Source organism: Oncorhynchus mykiss, chromosome 20 (assembly GCF_013265735.2).
Source record: "Oncorhynchus mykiss isolate Arlee chromosome 20, USDA_OmykA_1.1, whole genome shotgun sequence".
NCBI classification, from domain to species: Eukaryota; Metazoa; Chordata; class Actinopteri; order Salmoniformes; family Salmonidae; genus Oncorhynchus; species Oncorhynchus mykiss.
Window position 1 is genome coordinate 4,456,601 of NC_048584.1, and position 21,977 is coordinate 4,478,577.

The 21,977-nt window shown below is 39.3% G+C and overlaps 10 non-coding genes across 10 annotated transcripts; all 10 read right to left on the reverse strand.

The window, feature by feature from the left end:
* Window positions 1–709: 709 nt before the first annotated feature.
* On the reverse strand, window positions 710–782 carry trnaf-gaa. Its single transcript has one exon. It is a non-coding gene; the product is annotated as a tRNA-Phe (tRNA).
* Window positions 783–864: 82 nt separating this feature from the next.
* Window positions 865–938, reverse strand: trnai-aau. The gene has a single exon. It is a non-coding gene; the product is annotated as a tRNA-Ile (tRNA).
* An 8,642-nt stretch (window positions 939–9,580) lies between these two features.
* Window positions 9,581–9,699, reverse strand: LOC118942443. Its single transcript, XR_005038393.1, has one exon. It is a non-coding gene; the product is annotated as a 5S ribosomal RNA (ribosomal RNA).
* An 8,305-nt stretch (window positions 9,700–18,004) lies between these two features.
* Window positions 18,005–18,078, reverse strand: trnai-aau. Its single transcript has one exon. It is a non-coding gene; the product is annotated as a tRNA-Ile (tRNA).
* A 227-nt stretch (window positions 18,079–18,305) lies between these two features.
* On the reverse strand, window positions 18,306–18,379 carry trnai-aau. The gene has a single exon. It is a non-coding gene; the product is annotated as a tRNA-Ile (tRNA).
* A 1,181-nt stretch (window positions 18,380–19,560) lies between these two features.
* On the reverse strand, window positions 19,561–19,633 carry trnaf-gaa. Its single transcript has one exon. It is a non-coding gene; the product is annotated as a tRNA-Phe (tRNA).
* An 83-nt stretch (window positions 19,634–19,716) lies between these two features.
* On the reverse strand, window positions 19,717–19,790 carry trnai-aau. Its single transcript has one exon. It is a non-coding gene; the product is annotated as a tRNA-Ile (tRNA).
* Window positions 19,791–20,236: 446 nt separating this feature from the next.
* On the reverse strand, window positions 20,237–20,309 carry trnaf-gaa. The gene has a single exon. It is a non-coding gene; the product is annotated as a tRNA-Phe (tRNA).
* Window positions 20,310–20,392: 83 nt separating this feature from the next.
* On the reverse strand, window positions 20,393–20,466 carry trnai-aau. Its single transcript has one exon. It is a non-coding gene; the product is annotated as a tRNA-Ile (tRNA).
* A 1,021-nt stretch (window positions 20,467–21,487) lies between these two features.
* Window positions 21,488–21,561, reverse strand: trnai-aau. The gene has a single exon. It is a non-coding gene; the product is annotated as a tRNA-Ile (tRNA).
* Between the last annotated feature and the right edge of the window lie 416 nt (window positions 21,562–21,977).

Here is a 21,977-nt window from a genome sequence, read left to right on the forward strand (position 1 = left end):
GTGGGATCGATGCCTGCATTCTCCAAAAGCAAATTCTTTCATGGATCCAAGAAAACTCCAGTTCACACTTCATGCAGCCTTGTCTTACGACAACCTACTGTCATGTAAACAATGACAAGAAACTGTCATGTAACAATGACAAGAAACTCTCATGTAACACTGATGTCACAATGTCAGATGAAAAAGAAAGACATTACTTACTTTCAGAGGAGCAGCGTATCACACACTCTAACCAACTGAGCTAACCGGCCGCTGGCTACAGAGCACAATTGTTGAGATGCACCGAGCCTCTGTAAGTGCTGGAGCACAAACTAACAAGTCCACCAACAGCATAGCCTGACAAGACTGGACACTCTTGGTTGCTCCTTGTGGCAATTCAAAAACAGCTGGGGAATTTGATCAATTGGTATTGTGTTTGCTTAGCATGCTATAGTTAGTGGGATCGATTCCCGCAATCCCCAAAAACAATTTTTGTTGTGGATCCAAGAAAGCTCCAGTTCACACTTCATGCAGCCTTGTCTTACGACAACCTACTGTCATGTAACAATGACAAGCAACTTTCCTGTAACACTGATGTCAAAATGTCAGATGAAAAAGCAAGAAATCACTTACTTTCAGAGGAGCAGCGTAGCACACACCATTGAGGCCCACAAACAAAGCTGTGGATAGTTTCCTTGAAGCCAGAGCATGAAGATAGAACAAATACAAATGCCGAAACCAGGGATCGAACCAGGGACCTTTAGATCTTCAGTCTAACGCTCTCCCAACTGAGCTATTTCGGCATATCACTAATTTTAATTCTGTGGCACCCTTGACAATTCACATGCATGTGACTCACAATTTTGACACTCAAAATGTACATCATAGCCAGTACGGGGATCAAACCCATGACCTTGGCGTTATTAGCACCACACTCTAACCAACTGAGCTAACCAGCCATTTGCTATTTTGCTCATTTGTGGCAATGCACCGAGCCTCTGCAAGTGCTGGCACGTAAACAAACAAGTCCACCAACAGCATAGCCTGACGAGACTGGACCCTCTAGGTTGCTTCTTGCGGAAATTCCAAACGGCTGGGGAATTAGCTCAAATGCTTTGCATGCGTGAGGTAGTGGGATCGATGCCTGCATTCTCCAAAAGCAAATTCTTTCATGGATCCAAGAAAACTCCAGTTCACACTTCATGCAGCCTTGTCTTATGACAACCTACTGTCATGTAAACAATGACAAGAAACTGTCATGTAAATTGACAAGAAACTCTCATGTAACACTGATGTCACAATGTCAGATGAAAAAGAAAGACATTACTTACTTTCAGAGGAGCAGCGTATCACACACTCTAACCAACTGAGCTAACCGGCCGCTGGCTACAGAGCACAATTGTTGAGATGCACCGAGCCTCTGCAAGTGCTGGAGCACAAACTAACAAGTCCACCAACAGCATAGCCTGACAAGACTGGACACTCTTGGTTGCTCCTTGTGGCAGTTCCAAACAGCTGGGGAATTTGATCAATTGGTATTGTGTTTGCTTAGCATGCTATAGTTAGTGGGATCGATTCCCGCAATCCCCGAAAACATTTTTTTTTGTGGATCCAAGAAAGCCCCACTTCACACTTCATGCAGCCTTGTCTTACGACAACCTACTGTCATGTAACAATGACAAGCAACTTTCCTGTAACACTGATGTCAAAATGTCAGATGAAAAAGCAAGAAATTACTTACTTTCAGAGGAGCAGCGTAGCACACACCATTGAGGCCCACAAACAAAGCTGTGGATAGTTTCCTTGAAGCCAGAGCATGAAGAAAGAACAAATACAAATGCCGAAACAGGGACCTTTAGATCTTCAGTCTAACGCTCTCCCAACTGAGCTATTTCGGAAATTCACTATTTTTAATTCTGTGGCACCCTTGACAATTCACATGCATGTGACTCACAATTTTGACACTCAAAATGTACATCATAGCCAGTACGGGGATCGAACCCATGACCTTGGCGTTATTAGCACCATACTCTAACCAACTGTGCTAACCGGCCATTTGCTATTTTGCTCAATTGTTGAAATGCACCGAGCCTCTGCAAGTGCTGGCACGTAAACAAACAAGTCCACCAACAGCATAGCCTGACAAGACTGGACCCTCTAGGTTGCTTCTTGCGGAAATTCCAAACGGCTGGGGAATTAGCTCAAATGCTTTGCATGTGTGAGGTAGTGGGATCGATGCCTGCATTCTCCAAAAGCAAATTCTTTCATGGATCCAAGAAAGCTCCAGTTCACACTTCATGCAGCCTTGTCTTACGACAACCTACTGTCATGTAACAATGACAAGAAACTCTCATGTAACACTGATGTCACAATGTCAGATGAAAAAGAAAGACATTACTTATTTTCAGAGAGCAGCGTATCACACACTCTAACCAACTGAGCTAACCGGCCGCTGGCTACAGAGCACAATTGTTGAGATGCACCGAGCCTCTGCAAGTGCTGGACCACAAACTAACAAGTCCACCAACAGCATAGCCTGACAAGACTGGACACTCTTGGTTGCTCCTTGTTGCAATTCCAAACAGCTGGGGAATTTGATCAATTGGTGTTGTGTTTGCTTAGCATGCTATAGGTAGTGGGATCGATGCCCGCATTCCCCAAAAACATTTTTTTTTGTGGATCCAAGAAAGCTCCAGTTCACACTTCATGCAGCCTTGTCTTACGACAACCTACTGTCATGTAACAATGACAAGCAACTTTCCTGTAACACTGATGTCAAAATGTCAGATGAAAAAGCAAGAAATTACTTACTTTCAGAGGAGCAGCGTAGCACACACAATTGAGGCCCACAAACAAAGCTGTGGATAGTTTCCTTGAAGCCAGAGCATAAAGAAAGAACAAATACAAATGCCAAAACCTCGGATCTAACCAGGGACCTTGAGATCTTCAGTCTAATGCTCTCCCAAATGAGCTATTTCGGCAATTCACCAAACTTAATTCTGTGGCACCCTTTACAATTCACATGCATGTGACTCACAATTTTGACACTCAAAATGTACATCATAGCCAGTACAGGGATCGAACCCACGAACTTGGCGTTATTAGCACCACATTCTAACAAACTGAGCTAACCTGCCACTAGCTATTGCATGCAATTTTTGAGATACACCGAGCCTCTGGAAGTGCTGGAGCGCAAACTAACAAGTCCACCAACATCATAGCCTGACAAGACTGGACACTCTTGGTTGCTCCTTGTGGCAATTCCAAACAGCTGGGGCATTTGATCAATTGGTATTATGTTTGCTTAGCATGCTGTCGGTACACAGGATCCAAGAAAACTCCAAGAAAGTGGAAGAAATTGCATATACTGTAGCCATAATTTGTAGCACAGATTGTTGGATGAAATACAAACTAACCTTGCTTACTTATTTCAAAGCGAGGGCACATATTTCAGCCTTGTGGGAAAAAACGGACAAAGAGTTGAAATTCCACAAGGCAGTGACAAAAAGCTTACAGCACCTGGTATTCCCAGGCGGTCTCCCATCCAAGTACTAACCAGGCCCGACCCTGCTTAGCTTCCGAGATCGGATGAGATCAGGTGTACTTTTTTTTTTTTATCTTTTATTATACAAAAAAACACATAATATTCACAACATTCAATCAATTATAAAAAAGGATGAACAATTCATCCTTTTACAAAATCAAAAAAGAAAAAAAACCTATTAAAACCCCAATCATCCACTAAAACCAATTAATAATTAAAACCAAGTTTTCCATTCGACTCAATTTCAATAAAAGTGCTCCCCCACACAAACAATTTTTCAAAATTACATCCAACATATTTATATATTACTTCTATATCTTTCTCTAAAATACTTCTAAATAAAACCTCCACACTCACAATTTTCCCCTCATAATGTCCCAAATTCCTTCTTAGTCTTACAGCGTATCTGGCATGACTAAGAACAAAATTCATCAAATTAAAATTAAAAACTTTGCTTTTCCCAGTTAAACCAAAAAGAAACAACCTCCTCCACTCAACCCCAGCAACAATCTCTTCTCCCCAATGTTGTACTAAAATCCCCTTTAAAAACTTATGAAACTCTTCTAATCTACTACATTCAACAAAAAGGTGCATAAAATTTTCCACCCCCGTACCACAAATATCACATTCTCTTTTAACATCTCTATTTATTTTATGTAAAACCACGTTCGTAAATATCCTATTATGTTTCAATTTAAAATCATTGTCTTCACATTCTATAGAATTATATTTTACATTTACATTCTTCCATATTGATTTCACATCTATATTTGCAAACACCCTAGACCACACTTTTTCCGAAGCAGGAGTTTTTATCTCTCTTAAAATACATTTTTCATAAACCTTTTTAACTTTCAAACCTGACAAATCATACTTCTTCCCATTACTTTCATAATATAAAACCGGTAAACCCTTAGCTCTTGTAGCCACCTCTTTATTTATTAACACACCCCACTCCCCAGGAAGACATCCTAATATTCTCTTATACATGTTCTCCACAGTAGTTCTACTTATTTCATCATTTTCTTCATTCACATTATCAAATATTGCCTGACATGGAAGGAACCCCGGAATGACCTCATATAAAATGTCCCCAATCTGTCTCATCCCAGCCCTCATAAAATATTTACAAAACAACATCTTGGGATTTCAAAAAATTGGCTGATTTAAAATATTGTCTAAAATGGTACACTCATAATAAATATTTGGTAAAAACTCCCCCCAAGCCTCAAACACTTCTCCATAAAACAAAGGTATATTATCTAACATTTCCTTTTTCATACACATCAATAAACCATTGTCCCCCATCCTCCCAACCTCCTGCAAATACTCCTTAAAAAATATTTTCCATCCATAATCTAATTCACCATATAAATATTTACGTACCATTTTGACTCTAATTGCTTTTTTCCTCACATTTAAATCCACCAACTTCAAACCCCCCTCCTCATAACCTGCAATCAAAGTTTTAAAATACATTTTCGCACCTTTCCCATCCCATAAAAAATCAACTAAAATCTTATTTATTTCCGATAAAACCCATTCTGGTACATCTAAAACATTCATGACATGAATAAAAATTGACATCAGCAAGGAATTTACAACAATTACTTTCCCTTTTAATTTCAAAGACCTCCTCCTCCACATATTTACCACCTTTCTAACTTTATTTATTACACCACTCCATGTCAGATCCCTAGCTTCCTGTTCCTTCACCCCTAAAAACACACCTAACACCTTAAAATAATCATTTACCATTTTAAAAGGAAAAATCCCCTCATTAATCTTCCCGACATACATTATTACTGACTTCTCCATATTCACTTTTGCTCCTGAGGCTTGCTCATATACTTTAAAACACTCCATCACCCTTTTAACACTTCCCTCATCTCTAACTGTTATTGTGGTATCGTCTGCATATTGATGAATTAAACTAAAACCTCCTTGCGGAGTCTCTACACAATTTATAAAATTATATTTTTTAAGGTATGCCGCTAAGGGTTCTACCGATAAAACATACAATAATGCTGATAAAGGGCACCCCTGTCTCACCGATCTCTCAAGAATAAAATAATCTGTTAAAACCCCATTACATTTTACTCTACTTTTTGCCTTTCTATATAATAATTTTATCCATCCTATTATTCTGTTTCCAAACCCATATTTTTCCAGTACCCTAAACATAAAATCATGTTCCACCCTGTCAAAAGCCTTATTAAAATCTATACTTAAAACAATTCCACCTCTCTTATCGCTATTCATTTTATTTATCACATCTCTAAGTGTAATAATAGTATCAGCTATGTCTCTTCCAGGCACACTATAATTTTGTGTAGGTGCTATAATATCATTTAAAACCATCTTCATTCTATTTGCCAATATCTTAGCTAAAATCTTATAATCTGAGTTTAATAAACTAATTGGCCTATAATTCTCCAATTTTAATTTGCTCCCCTTATTTTTATATAAAATCGATATCAGCCCTGTCACCATGGAGTCTGAAACAGTATTATTATCTTCCATATATTGATACACTTCCATTAAAATCGGTGCTAAAAAACTTTCATACATTTTATAAAACTCTGCAATTAGTCCATCTACTCCAGGACTTTTATTTATTTGTAAACCCTTAATTGCATCTTTCACTTCATCCACTGTTATCTTCCTATCACATCTTTGCTTATCCTCAACACCAATTTGCACATCCACACTACCTAAAATCTCCTTTACACTCCCCTCATCCACCTCCCCTTTCTTAAATAAATCCTTATAAAAATTCTGTACGGTTTCTAATATCTCAACATAATAATTTACCACTTCACCCTTTACATTTTCTATCTCACTAATATATGATTTCGTCTGTTTAGTTTTCTCTAAACCAAGAAAAAAAGACGTACATTTCTCCCCTTCCAACACATACTTTGCCCTACTTCTAATAGATGCCCCCTTACACTTATCTATTTCACATTTGCTCAATTGTGCCTTTAAATCTAAAAACCTTTCAATATTATAAATAGGATCTATATCACATTTCCTCATTTCTTCATTCAATTTTTCTCTTAAAAAATGTTATTCTCTTGTCATCCTACTCCTCTTCTTCCTTGCATATCTAATACTAAAACCTTTAATTTTTTTCTTTACATTTTCCCACCACTGGCACTTATCATTCCCTTTTTGCTTATCCTCCATTTCATGTTCTATCAAAGATTTAAGCTGTATTCCATATTCTTCATCACCTAGATACCCTGCATTCATGCACCATATTCCTCCCCCTTTCCTTTCCTTATCTAACCCCACCGAAAATGTTAACCCAGCATGATCACTAAAAGTTGTAAAAATATAATTAATATCCTTCATAAAATTCCTTAACCCTTCATTTACTAAAACCAGATCTATCCGTGTCTGTTTCAACTCCCCTAAAACCACCTGCCTTCTAGAAAAACCTCTCTTATTCGGGTTCTCGTCTCTCCATATATCAATCAGACTGTTTTCACACATAATCTTCCTTAAAACCCCTCTCGATACGTCACTTCTAAAAATAGCTCCCATTGACATATCTAATCTATTCATTTTAACATTAAAATCCCCAACTAAAATCTATCTCATTATTCGGCGCATAAATATTTATAATCCTAAAAACCCTATTCATATATTCAAAATCCAAAATTAAAATCCTCCCATTATTATCATTGTATATCTTCTTCACATTTTCTACTACATCCTTCCTTAATAAAATTGCAACCCCACTTGAATTCCCTCTGCCATTGTTTACATAAATAAAATCCCTCCATATTTTTTTTACTTCTAAAACACAAACATTATCCCAGTGTGTTTCTTGAATACATAAAATATCTGAATTCTTCATTTGGACTATTCTATTAAATTTTCCCATTGTTCTCAAACCATTTGCATTTATTGACATTATATTGACCATTCTAATAAATAATAAAATAATAAAAAATAATTTCATTATCCTCTACCTGTTATCCAGTTTCTTTCTTCTTCCACCCTTTCTCTCCCCCTCTTCCCACCGCTTTCCTCTTCCTGTATCCTTCCCTCGTTCTTTCCATCATTTGCCCATCATCCGTGTCCGATATCTCCTCCAAGTCCATGTAATCCAGCCAACTCCCACTCTTGGCATCCACCTCCGTTGTGCTCCCCGTATTCATCTCCACTTCTGGTATAGTCGTTGTGCTCCCCGTGCTCATCGCCGTCTCTGGTATTGTCATCAACTCCATAACCCCCTCCATTTCTTCACCCCCCAAACTACTTGTTAGTGCTATGCTTTCCCCCAAAACCTGTGAGTCCCCTGTGCTTCCCCCCAGTCCACTCCCCCCCTCTTCCTGAAAACTCCCTCTTCTTATTTCTGAGTCCATACTGCTCCCAATTTCATTTATCTTCTGGTCCTTCTTCCTTCTTCCTTCCTCCGTCTCTCCACCTTCCACCATGTCCTCTCCTCCATCTTCTTCTCCTTCTTGCGACAATACCACTGCTTCCTCGAATATTGTTTGACTCCCCTCTTCAGCCCCAACCTCTCCACAATTGCACTCCGCCAATCTCTTTCTGCATCCACCACAAAAATTCCTTTCCTTCTCTCCATCACATTCTCTCGCATAGTGTCCTTGATTGCCACACTTAAAACACTTAAATTCCGGGCAGTCTTTTACTATGTGCCCGGGTTGGATACACATACGGCACACTCTGACCTGTTTGTCATGAATGACCCTGAAATATTCTGCTCCCTCCAACGTCTCAATTCTTGTAGAATAAGGTAATGTCACTTTTTCTGTGAACTTGACCTTGCAGAAACGTGTCCCGTCAACCACCTCCGTTCCTGGCCAAACTCTCCTCCTTATCTCCGAGACAGCCGTCACTCCCCAGCTACTCAGCTTGCTCAGTATCACACCATCTTCTACGTATACTGGGAGATTCATAAAAGACACCACCAATTCCTTCACATTAATATCTCTCGCCAGAATCCTTGTGTCCTTTATTCGCAATCCATCCATTACCCGTTCTTTTCCTCTTTCATTTCTCATCGTAATTTCGTACTTCTTTTCTCCTTTCATTCGGCATCCCACCACCTCTCCACACACCTCCTTAATTGCTCTTAGTAGTTCCATTGTCATCACTTTATCTTCTCCTTCCAACTTAATTGCCACCGTGTATTCTTTTCCATATTTCATTCCTTCGTTATCTTCATTTTTCTTCCGTTGCGCCTTTTCGTTGTCTTTGTCCATTCCGTTTGTCTTTTCCATGTTGTCCGTCATAGTAAATAAATAAATTTTAAAAAAAAACTCTCCCCCAAGCAGAAAAAACTGCAAGGGGGAAGACTAACCAAACTTTAAACTATTCAACTAAAGAAAATAATAAATTATATTGCACAAACCAATTAATTTAACAAAAACACTCTCCAGCAAACACTCTCCAGCAAACACTCTCCAGCAAACACTCTCCAGCAAACACTCTCCAGCAAACACTCTCCAGCAAACACTCTCCAGCAAACACTCACTCACAGCTCAGACACTCTCCAGCAAACACTCTCCAGCAAACACTCTCCAGCAAACACTCACTCACAGCTCAGACACTCTCCAGCAAACACTCACTCACAGCTCAGACACTCTCCAGCAAACACTCACTCACAGCTCAGACACTCTCCAGCAAACACTCACTCACAGCTCAGACACTCTCCAGCAAACACTCACTCACAGCTCAGACACTCTCCAGCAAACACTCACTCACAGCTCAGACACTCTCCAGCAAACACTCACTCACAGCTCAGACACTCTCCAGCAAACACTCACTCACAGCTCAGACACTCGCACCTGTCATCACTTCTCCAATCAGGAAATGCGTATTCAGGCCGGTGTGGCCGTAAGCGAAAGGTAATCTCAAAAAGTGGAAGAAATTGCATATACTGTAGCCATAATTTGTAGCACAGATTGTTGGATGAAATACAAACTAACCTTACTTACTTATTTCAAAGCGAGGGCACATATTTCAGCCTTGTGGGAAAAAATGGACAAAGAGTTGAAATTCCACAAGGCAGTGACAAAAAGCTTACAGCACCTGGTATTCCCAGGAAGTCTCCCATCCAAATACTAACCAGGCCCGACCCTGCTTAGCTTCCGAGATCGGACGAGATCAGGCGGGCTCAGGCCGGTGTGGCCGTAAGCGAAAGGTAATCTCAAAAAGTGGAAGAAATTGCATATACTGTAGCCATAATTTGTAGCACAGATTGTTGGATGAAATACAAACAAACCTTGCTTACTTATTTCAAAGCGAGGGCACATATTTCAGCCTTGTGGGAAAAAACGGACAAAGAGTTGAAATTCCACAAGGCAGTGACAAAAAGCTTACAGCACCTGGTATTCCCAGGCGGTCTCCCATCCAAGTACTAACCAGGCCTGACCCTGCTTAGCTTCCGAGATCGGACGAGATCAGGCGTACTTTTTTTTATTTTTTTTTATTATGAAAAATCGCACAATATTTGCAACATTCAGTCAGTAATAATTGAGGATGAACAATTCACCCTTTTTACAACATCAGAAGAGTAATAGAAGAAAACCAATTTAAAACACAGTCATTCACTAATTCCAATTAATAATTAAATGCAAGTTTCCCATTTGACATTATTTCAATAAAAGTACTCCCCCACACAAACAGTTTTTCAAAATTTCCTCCACCGTATTTATATATTATCTCTGTATCATTTTCTAAAGTCCTCCTAAAAAGACCTTCCACACTCACACATTTCCCTTCATAATGACCCATATTCCTTCTTTGTCTTACAGCATATCTAGCATGACTTAAAACATAATTAACCAAATTAAAATTAAAAACTTTACTTTTCCCATTAATACCAAAAATAAAGAATCTCTTCCATTCCACCCCATTAAAAATCTCCTCCCCCCAATGTTTTACTAAAAGCCCTTTTAAAAACTCATGAAAATCTTTTAACCTGCTACATTCAACAAAAAAGTGCATAAAATGTTCCACCCCTGTACCACAAATATCACATTCTCTTTTAATATCCCTATTTATTTGATGCAAAACCACATTTGTAAAAATCCTATTATGTTTCAATTTAAAATCATTGTCTTCACACTCTATAGAATTATATTTTACATTTACATTCTTCCATATTGATTTCACATCCATATTTGCAAACACCCTAGACCACACCTTTTCCGACGCAGGAACTTTTATCTCTTTTAAAATACATTTACTATAAACCATTTTAACTTTTAAACCTGATAAATCATGTTTCTCCCCATTACTTTCATAATATAAAACCGGTAAACCCTCTAGATCTTTTAGCCACCTCTGTATTTATTAAAATCACCCACTCCCCAGGAATACATCCTAATATTTTCTTGTACATATTCTCCACAGTAGTTTTACTAATCTCTTCATCTATTTCAACCACATTATCATATATTGCCTGCAACGGAAGGAACCCAGGAATTACCTCATATACAGTACAATGTCACCTATCTGCCTCATCCCAGCCCTCATAAAATATTTACAAAACAACGTCATATTATTACACTTTATCTTTGGATTTAAAAATATCGGTTGATTTAAAATATCTTCTAAAATGGTACATTCATAATAAATAGTTGGTAAAAATTGCCCCCAAGCCTCAAACACTTCTCTATAAAACAACGGTATATTTCCTAACATTTCTTTCTTCATACTCATCAATAAACCATTGTCCCCCACCCTCCCTACCTCTTGCAAATATTATTTAAAAAACCTTTTCCACCCATAATCCAATTCACCAAATAAATATTTCCGTACCATTTTAACTCTAATTGCTGTTTTCCTTACACTTAAATCTACCAACTTCAAACCCCCCTCCTCATAACCTGCAATCAAAGTTTTAAAAGCAATTTTCACCCCCTTCCCGTCCCATAAAAAATCAACTAAAATCTTATTCATTTCAGATAAAACCCATTCTGGCATATCCAAAACATTCATTACATAAATAAAAATTGACATCAACAAGGAATTTATCACAATGACTTTCCCTTTTAACTTCAAAGACCTCCCCCTCCATATATTTACTACCTTCCTAACTTTATTTATCACACCACTCCATGTCAAATCCCTAGCTTCTATTTCGTTCACCCCTAAAAACACTCCTAACACCTTAAAATAATCTTTTACCACCTTAAAAGTAAAATTCCCCTCATTAATCTTCCCAATATACATTACAACTGACTTCTCCATGTTAACCTTTGCACCTGATGCTTGTCCATATACTTTAAAACACTCCATCACCCTTTTTACACTTCCCTCATCTCTAACTGTTATAGTGGTATCATCTGCGTATTGATGAATCAAACTAAAACCTTCTTGTGGAGTCTGTACACAATTTATAAGATGGTGGAAGTAATTCTTCCACCATCCACCCTTGAAATCAACCCACTCCCCTCCACAAAAGCTTTATCAAAACATTCCCTTCCATAACAATGAAACATATCTATATGCTTCTTAAACAATACTACAAAAATATCCCACACCCTTACCCTCTTCCCCTCAAAAAAAGCACAATTCCTCCTACAAAAAATAGCATACCTCACAAAACTCAAAGCAACATTTAACAAAACAACATTAACACCCTCACATTTACCAGCCACGCCAAATAACACCAATTCATTCCACACATATTTTTTACAAACATCACCCTTCCAGTTTCTATGTATCATTCCCTTTACCTTACAAAATAAATATTTTAACTTTTAACATTCCACAAACAAATGTATTACATTTTCCGGTAACTCACCACATAGATCACATTCTCTTTTTATTTCCCTATTGATTTGATGTAACACCACCTTTGTATATATACGATTATGCCTTATTTTAAAATCGTTACTTTCACATTCCATTCTATTATATTTTACATTTAAAGTTTTCCATGTCTTTTTTACGTCCAAAGTTGGAAAAATTCCTTTCCAAACTTTCTCCGCAGCTGGCCTTTTCACATTTTTCTCTACCATTATTTTATAGAATTGTTTCACCGGGATACTAGATAACTGAGCCTTCTCCTTACTGTTACCAATAAATAAATTAGGAAAGACAAATAAATCTTCTCTAACAACTTCACTATTTATTAAATCCACCCATGTGTTTGGTATACTTTCTTTTATCTTCTCGTACATATTCTTCACTGTTCCCCTACCCACCTCTACATCCCATTCATGGATGGTGTCAAAAATAGCTTCTTCAGGAAAAAAACCTGGAATTACCTCATATGTGTAATCTTTTATCTGTCTAAGACCTGCACTCATGAATACTTCACTATATAACACCTTTTCTTCGTACTTAATTTTCTCATTTAGAAAAACAGGATGATTCATAATTAGGTCAATATGCCCACACTCATAATACACATTAGGCAACAACTCTGCCCATGCATTTAGCACTTCTTTATAAAAATCTGGTACCTTTTCACACATTTTCCTTTTAAGACCCATCAACAAACCATTATCTTCACATCCACCACTCTCATCTAAATAGACTTTGAAAAAATGTTTCCAGCCATAATCTAAACTGTCATATAAATATTTCTTTACTGTTTTTATCCTAATAGCTTTTCTTTTAATGTCAAAAGTTTTAAACCTCCATCATCATAGTCCGCTATCAATGTTTTCTGCGCAATTCTAACACCTTTACCATCCCATATAAAATTAGACACCACATTATTCAATTCATTTATAACCCACTCTGGCATGTCTAGAACTCCCAAAATATACACAAGTTTAGATGATACCAAAGCATTTACTACAATTACTTTACCTTTTAACTTTAATTTTCTATTTTTCCAGAAATTCAAAGTTAGCTTGATTTTATTGAGGATCCCCGTCCAAGTTATATCCCTTGCCTCTTTCTCCTTTACACCAATATTTACTCCCAGCACCTTCATAAAATCCTTAGCTACCTTAAATGGAATCTCACACTTATTTGCATTGATATCCCCCAAAAACATAATTTCCGTCTTCTCTATATTAACTTCAGCCCCCGATGCCTTACAGTAGATATCTATGATTTTCATAATGCTTTCAATGCTACCTACATCCTTCACAGTAAAAGTAGTGTCATCAGTGTACTGATGTATAACACTGACACCACCACCTGGGATTCCAACACCCCTCACCTCTTTGTCTCCAAGTATTAAAACAGCTAAAGGTTCCGTAGAAACACTGTACAATAGAGCTGACAAAGGACAACCCTGCCTTACTTACCTCTCTGTAGGGAAAGTATCTGTTAACACTCCGTTACATTTAACACAACTTTTTGCTCCACTATACAACAAGTTAATCCAAGATACAAATTTTGGCCCAAAACCAAACCTCTCCAAAGTCTGTAGCAGAAAACTATGTTCCACTTTATCAAAAGCTTTCTTAAAATCTAAACTTAAAACTATACCACCTTCATTTTTCATTTGCTTAACAACATCTCTAATTGTACAAATTACATCTGCAACATCTCTTCCAGGTATTCAGTAGGCTTGTGTTGATGTAATAATACGTCCAATCACCTTTTTCATCCTATTAGCTAAAACTTGAGTCAGTATTTTATAATCTGAATTTAGAAGACTAATAGGCCTATAATTTTCTAACTTTAACCTACTGCCTCTATTTTTAAATAAGATGGTTAACATACCAATTGACATAGACTCAGGGATTTCCTTATTCTCTTCCATATACTGAAAAACCTTCAATAAAATGGGTGCCAAAGTATCCACAAAATCTTTATAGAATTCATTTGTTAAACCATCCAAACCTGGACTTTTATTTCCTTGAGTGTTCTCAATTGCTTCCTTGATTTCTATAATTGAAATCTCTTCATCACACATCCTTCTATCTGCCTGAGATACTTTGGCACTGATTTTCTCCAACACTTTTGCAACACACACTTTGTCCACATCATTCTTTTTATAAAGATTTCTGTAAAAGGATTCAACTGAATCTACGATATCAACAAAATCATTTACCTTTACACCTTTTTCATTTTCCAATTCTAAAATATAACTCTTAAATTGCTTTCGTTTTTCAAGACTCAGAAAAAAGGAAGTACATTTCTCTCCCTCCAAGGCATACTGTGCCTTACTCCTAACAATAGCACCAAACATTTCTTTTTTTCATAAAACCCTAGCTCTGCATGGATTTTCAAATAGTTCTCAACATCATAGTCTGGATCAGCATCGGCCTTTTCAAGTTCACGTAACATCCTATTTCTAAGCATTTTTTCTTTCACCTTATCTACACGGTTACGATTTTTAAAGTACCTAATACTCCTGTTTTTTGCTTTAACTTTCACTTCCTCCCACCATAAACACACATTCTCCTATCTGAAATGACATTACTGCATGATCACTGTATGCTGTAAAGTTATATGACATCTTCTGAACCTGCTGTATCACATCTTCTTTTACTAAACATAAATCAATTCTGCTTTGTTTTAGTTCATTTAACACCACCTGCCTTCTCGAAAACACTCTTCTATTTAAATTTTCAGCCCTCCATATATCTACAAGATTCTCATTTTTCATTAATTCCCATAAAGCATTTCTAGACGAATCATGTTTGAAACTATCACATCTCGAGACATCCATTCTAATACACTTCACGTTAAAATCTCCTACCAGTATACAATTTTCTGAACACAGTGATCTTAGGTTATTAAACATATCTCTCCTTTCCGATTCAATATTCGAAGCATAAACATTAATTAGACGAAAAATGACATTTTGCACTTCAAACTCAATAACAATAAGTCTGCCCTGATTATCTGTATATACCTGCTTGACATTTTGAACCACATCATTTTTTACCAAAATAGCTACTCCACATGTTTTTTCACTTCCGTGACTACAAAACATTAGCTCAGACCATTTGCTCTTAATCTCCAACATTTTGGAGTCTGTCCAATTAGTCTCTTGAAAACACCACGTCAGCTTTCACAGACACCAAAACCTGCTCCAATTTGTTCATATTTCTCAGACTGTTCCCATTTAGTGATGCAACTTTAATCATTGTTAATGTATGCAGAAATATAGTCAAAGACAAACATGTCATTTCAAAATAGACTTTTTCTTTTTACCAGATCCCATCACCTCCCAAGCTTTCGTCAATGATCTCTTATTTCTAGCAAACAGCTGAAAATCCTCACTCTCTATTTCTTCGTCCGACTCATGACTTGGACTTATGAGGGGAGCAACATTCAAGCCTTTTGTAAAATGCGCTTTAACCGTGCCGTCAACTCCAGTGGACCCAGCCCTCTCCTTGTGTCATTTTCACACAGGCTTAAAGCTGGTTCAGGCACCTGAGAAGTACCTTGCACCATCTCTACCTGTGTGTCTAATTCACCAATCCTGTGCTGCTGCTCCACCTTGTCAGCAGCAGAGACCAAGACTGCGTCTCGAGTACTGCCAGAAGGAATTGCATACTCTCCAAGCACATCTATAGCTGTCTCTGGAATCACCTGCGACACACTTTCCATATCACTCTCTAATTCTCTCTCCATAGCCACACTCCCCTCATCTTCTTCAGTAATGAAATAAGAAATAAGACATCACTCCCCTTCTTACATTTATATCTGTCCTTAGGTCTGTCACACCTTCTACATATATCACCGATGTTCGAACATTCCCTGGCATAATGCCCTTGTTCACCACATTTATGACATATAAATTCTGGACATTCTTTAAGTATGTGTCCCGGTTGAATACATAGTCTACATACCTTAACTTGGTTATCGTGGATCACTCGGAAATATTCAAATCCTTCGACAGTATTGAACTTTGTTGAGTAAGGCAATGATTGCACGCTGTCCGTAAACTTCACCTTACAAAATCTCGTCCCGTCCACAATGTCCGTTACTGGCCACATCCTCCTCTTGATTGGTGTTGTCGCGTTCACTTTCCATCCTTGTAATTTCTCATATATTTCATCATCCGTAATATATGCTGGCAAGTTCAAAAAGGACACCACAGGTTCATCGTTCCCCAGTTCTTTCGCCATGACTTGACAGCTCTTTATTTTTAAACAATGACAAGAAACTGTCATGTAACAATGACAAGAAACTCTCATGTAACACTGATGTCACAATGTCAGATGAAAAAGAAAGACCTTCATTACTTACTTTCAGAGAGCAGCGTATCACACACTCTAACCAACTGAGCTTACCGGCCGCTGGCTACAGAGCACAATTGTTGAGATGCACCGAGCCTCTGCAAGTGCTGGAGCACAAACTAACAAGTCCACCAACAGCATAGCCTGACAAGACTGGACACTCTTGGTTGATCTTTGTGGCAATTCCAAACAGCTAGGGAATTTGATCAATTGGTATTGTGTTTGCTTAGCATGCTATAGGTAGTGGGATCGATGCCCGCATTCCCCAAAAATACATTTTTTTGTGGATTAAAGAAAGCTCCAGTTCACACTTCATGCAGCCTTGTCGTACGACAACCTACTGTCATGTAACAATGACAAGCAACTTTCCTGTAACACTGATGTCAAAATGTCAGATGAAAAAGCAAGAAATTACTTACAGAGGAGCAGCGTAGCACACACCATTGAGGCCCACAAACAAAGCTGTGTATAGTTTCCTTGAAGCCAGAGCATAAAGAAAGAACAAATACAAATGCCAAAACCCCGGATCTAACCAGGGACCTTTAGATTTTCAGTCTAATGCTCTCCCAAATGAGCTATTTCGGCAATTCACCAAACTTAATTCTGTGGCACCCTTTACAATTCACAAGCATGTGACTCACAATTTTGACACTCAAAATGTACATCATAGTCAGTACAGGGATCGAACCCATGACCTTGGCGTTATTAGCACCACACTCTAACAAACTGAGCTAACCTGCCACTAGCTATTGCGTGCAATTTTTGAGATACACCGAGCCTCTGGAAGTGCTGGAGCGCAAACTAACAAGTCCACCAACAGCATAGCCTGACAAGAATGGACACTCTTGGTTGCTCCTTGTGGCAATTCCAAACAGCTGGGGAATTTGATCAATTGGTATTGTGTTTGCTTAGCATGCTATAGGTAGTGGGATCGATGCCCGCATTCCACAAAAACAATTTTTATTGTGGATCCAAGAAAGCTCCAGTTCACACTTCATGCAGCCTTGTCTTACAACAACCTACAGTCATGTAACGATGACAAGCAACTTTCCTGTAACACTGATGTCAAAATGTCAGATGAAAAAGCAAGAAATTACTTACAGAGGAGCAGCGTAGCACACACCATTGAGGCCCACAAACAAAGCTGTGGATACTTTCCTTGAAGCCAGAACAATTACAAATGCCGAAACCCAGGAACGACCCAGGGACCTTTAGATCTTCAGTCTAACGCTCTCCCAACTGAGCTATTTCGGCAATTCACTAATTTTAATTCTGTGGCACCCTTGACAATTCACATGCATGTGACTCACAATTTTGACACTCAAAACGTACATCATAGCCAGTACGGGGATCGAACCCATGACCTTGGCGTTATTAGCACCACACTCTAACCAACTGAGCTAACCAGCCATTTGCTATTTTGCTCAATTGTGGCAATGCACCGAGCCTCTGCAAGTGCTGGCAAGTAAACAAACAAGTCCACCAACAGCATAGCCTGACGAGACTGGACCCTCTAGGTTGCTTCTTGCGGAAATTCCAAACGGCTGGGGAATTAGCTCAAATGCTTTGCATGCGTGAGGTAGTAGTACAATTCACATGCATGTGACTCACAATTTTGACACTCAAAATGTACATCATAGCCAGTACGGGGATCGAACCCATGACCTTGGCGTTATTAGCACCACACTCTAACCAACTGAGCTAACCGGCCATTTGCTATTTTGCTCAATTGTGGCAATGCACCGAGCCTCTGCAAGTGCTGGCACGTAAACAAACAAGTCCACCAACAGCATAGCCTGACGAGACTGGACCCTCTAGGTTGCTTCTTGCGGAAATTCCAAACGGCTGGGGAATTAGCTCAAATGCTTTGCATGCGTGAGGTAGTAGTACAATTCACATGCATGTGACTCACAATTTTGACACTCAAAATGTACATCATAGCCAGTACGGGGATCGAAACCATGACCTTGGCGTTATTAGCACCACACTCTAACCAACTGAGCTAACCAGCCATTTGCTATTTTGCTCAATTGTGGCAATGCACCGAGCCTCTGCAAGTGCTGGCACGTAAACAAACAAGTCCACCAACAGCATAGCCTGACGAGACTGGACCCTCTAGGTTGCTTCTTGCGGAAATTCCAAACGGCTGGGGAATTAGCTCAAATGCTTTGCATGCGTGAGGTAGTGGGATCGATGCCTGCATTCTCCAAAAGCAAATTCTTTCATGGATCCAAGAAAACTCCAGTTCACACTTCATGCAGCCTTGTCTTACGACAACCTACTGTCATGTAAACAATGACAAGAAACTGTCATGTAACAATGACAAGAAACTCTCATGTAACACTGATGTCACAATGTCAGATGAAAAAGAAAGACATTACTTACTTTCAGAGGAGCAGCGTATCACACACTCTAACCAACTGAGCTAACCGGCCGCTGGCTACAGAGCACAATTGTTGAGATGCACCGAGCCTCTGTAAGTGCTGGAGCACAAACTAACAAGTCCACCAACAGCATAGCCTGACAAGACTGGACACTCTTGGTTGCTCCTTGTGGCAATTCCAAACAGCTGGGGAATTTGATCAATTGGTATTGTGTTTGCTTAGCATGCTATAGTTAGTGGGATCGATTCCCGCAATCCCCAAAAACAATTTTTGTTGTGGATCCAAGAAAGCTCCAGTTCACACTTCATGCAGCCTTGTCTTACGACAACCTACTGTCATGTAACAATGACAAGCAACTTTCCTGTAACACTGATGTCAAAATGTCAGATGAAAAAGCAAGAAATGACTTACTTTCAGAGGAGCAGAGTAGCACACACCATTGAGGCCCACAAACAAAGCTGTGGATAGTTTCCTTGAAGCCAGAGCATGAAGAAAGAACAAACACAAATGCCGAAACCCGGGATCTAACCAGGGACCTTTAGATCTTCAGTCTAACGCTCTCCCAACTGAGCTATTTCGGCAATTCATTTATTTTAATACTGTGGCACCCTTGACAATTCACATGCATATGACTCACAATTTTTGACACTCAAAATGTACATCATAGCCAGTACGGGGATCGAACCCATGACCTTGGCGTTATTAGCACCACACTCTAACCAACTGAGCTAACCGGCCATTTGCTATTTTGCTCAATTGTTGAAATGCACCGAGCCTCTGCAAGTGCTGGCACGTAAACAAACAAGTCCACCAACAGCATAGCCTGACAAGACTGGACCCTCTAGGTTGCTTCTTGCGGAAATTCCAAACGGCTGGGGAATTTGCTCAAATGCTTTGCATGCGTGAGGTAGTGGGATCGATGCCTGCATTCTCCAAAAGCAAATTCTTTCATGGATCCAAGAAAACTCCAGTTCACACTTCATGCAGCCTTGTCTTACGACAACCTACTGTCATGTAAACAATGACAAGAAACTTTCCTGTAACACTGATGTCAAAATGTCAGATGAAAAAGCAAGAAATTACTTACTTTCAGAGGAGCAGAGTAGCACACACCATTGAGGCCCACAAACAAAGCTGTGGATAGTTTCCTTGAAGCCAGAGCATGAAGAAAGAACAAATACAAATGCCGAAACCCGGGATCTAACCAGGGACCTTTAGATCTTCAGTCTAACGCTCTCCCAACTGAGCTATTTCGGCAATTCACTAATTTTAATTCTGTGGCACCCTTGACAATTCACATGCATGTGACTCACAATTTTTGACACTCAAAATGTACATCATAGCCAGTACGGGGATCGAACCCATGACCTTGGCGTTATTAGCACCACACTCTAACCAACTGAGCTAACCGGCCATTTGCCATTTTGCTCAATTGTGGCAATGCACCGAGCCTCTGCAAGTGCTGGCACGTAAACAAACAAGTCCACCAACAGCATAGCCTGACGAGACTGGACCCTCTAGGTTGCTTCTTGCGGAAATTCCAAACGTCTGGGGAATTAGCTCAAATGCTTTGCATGCGTGAGGTAGTGGGATCGATGCCTGCATTCTCCAAAAGCAAATTCTTTCATGGATCCAAGAAAACTCCAGTTCACACTTCATGCAGCCTTGTCTTACGACAACCTACTGTCATGTAAACAATGACAAGAAACTGTCATGTAACAATGACAAGAAACTCTCATGTAACACTGATGTCACAATGTCAGATGAAAAAGAAAGACATTACTTACTTTCAGAGGAGCAGCGTATCACACACTCTAACCAACTGAGCTAACCGGCCGCTGGCTACAGAGCACAATTGTTGAGATGCACCGAGCCTCTGCAAGTGCTGGAGCACAAACTAACAAGTCCACCAACAGCATAGCCTGACAAGACTGGACACTCTTGGTTGCTCCTTGTGGCAATTACAAACAGCTGGGGAATTTGATCAATTGGTATTGTGTTTGCTTAGCATGCTATAGGTAGTGGGATCGAGTCCCGCAATCCCCAAAAATTTTTTTTTTGTGGATCCAAGAAAGCCCCACTTCACACTTCATGCAGCCTTGTCTTACGACAACCTACTGTCATGTAACAATGACAAGCAACTTTCCTGTAACACTGATGTCAAAATGTCAGATGAAAAAGCAAGAAATTACTTACTTTCAGAGGAGCAGCGTAGCACACACCATTGAGGCCCACAAACAAAGCTGTGGATAGTTTCCTTGAAGCCAGAGCATGAAGAAAGAACAAATACAAATGCCAAAACAGGGACCTTTAGATCTTCAGTCTAACGCTCTCCCAACTGAGCGATTTCGGCAATTCACTAATTTTAATTCTGTGGCACCCTTGACAATTCACATGCATGTGACTCACAATTTTGACACTCAAAATGTACATCATAGCCAGTACGGGGATCGAACCCATGACCTTGGCATTATTAGCACCACACTCTAACCAACTGAGCTAACCAGCCATTTGCTATTTTGCTCAATTGTGGCAATGCACCGAGCCTCTGCAAGTGCTGGCACGTAAACAAACACGTCCAACAACAGCATAGCCTGACGAGACTGGACCCTCTAGGTTGCTTCTTGCGGAAATTCCAAACGGCTGGGGAATTAGCTCAAATGCTTTGCATGCGTGAGGTAGTGGGATCGATGCCTGCATTCTCCAAAAGCAAATTCTTTCATGGATCCAAGAAAACTCCAGTTCACACTTCATGCAGCCTTGTCTTTCGACAACCTACTGTCATGTAAACAATGACAAGAAACTTTCCTGTAACACTGATGTCAAAATGTCAGATGAAAAAGCAAGAAATTACTTACTTTCAGAGGAGCAGCGTAGCACACACCATTGAGGCCCACAAACAAAGCTGTGGATAGTTTCCTTGAA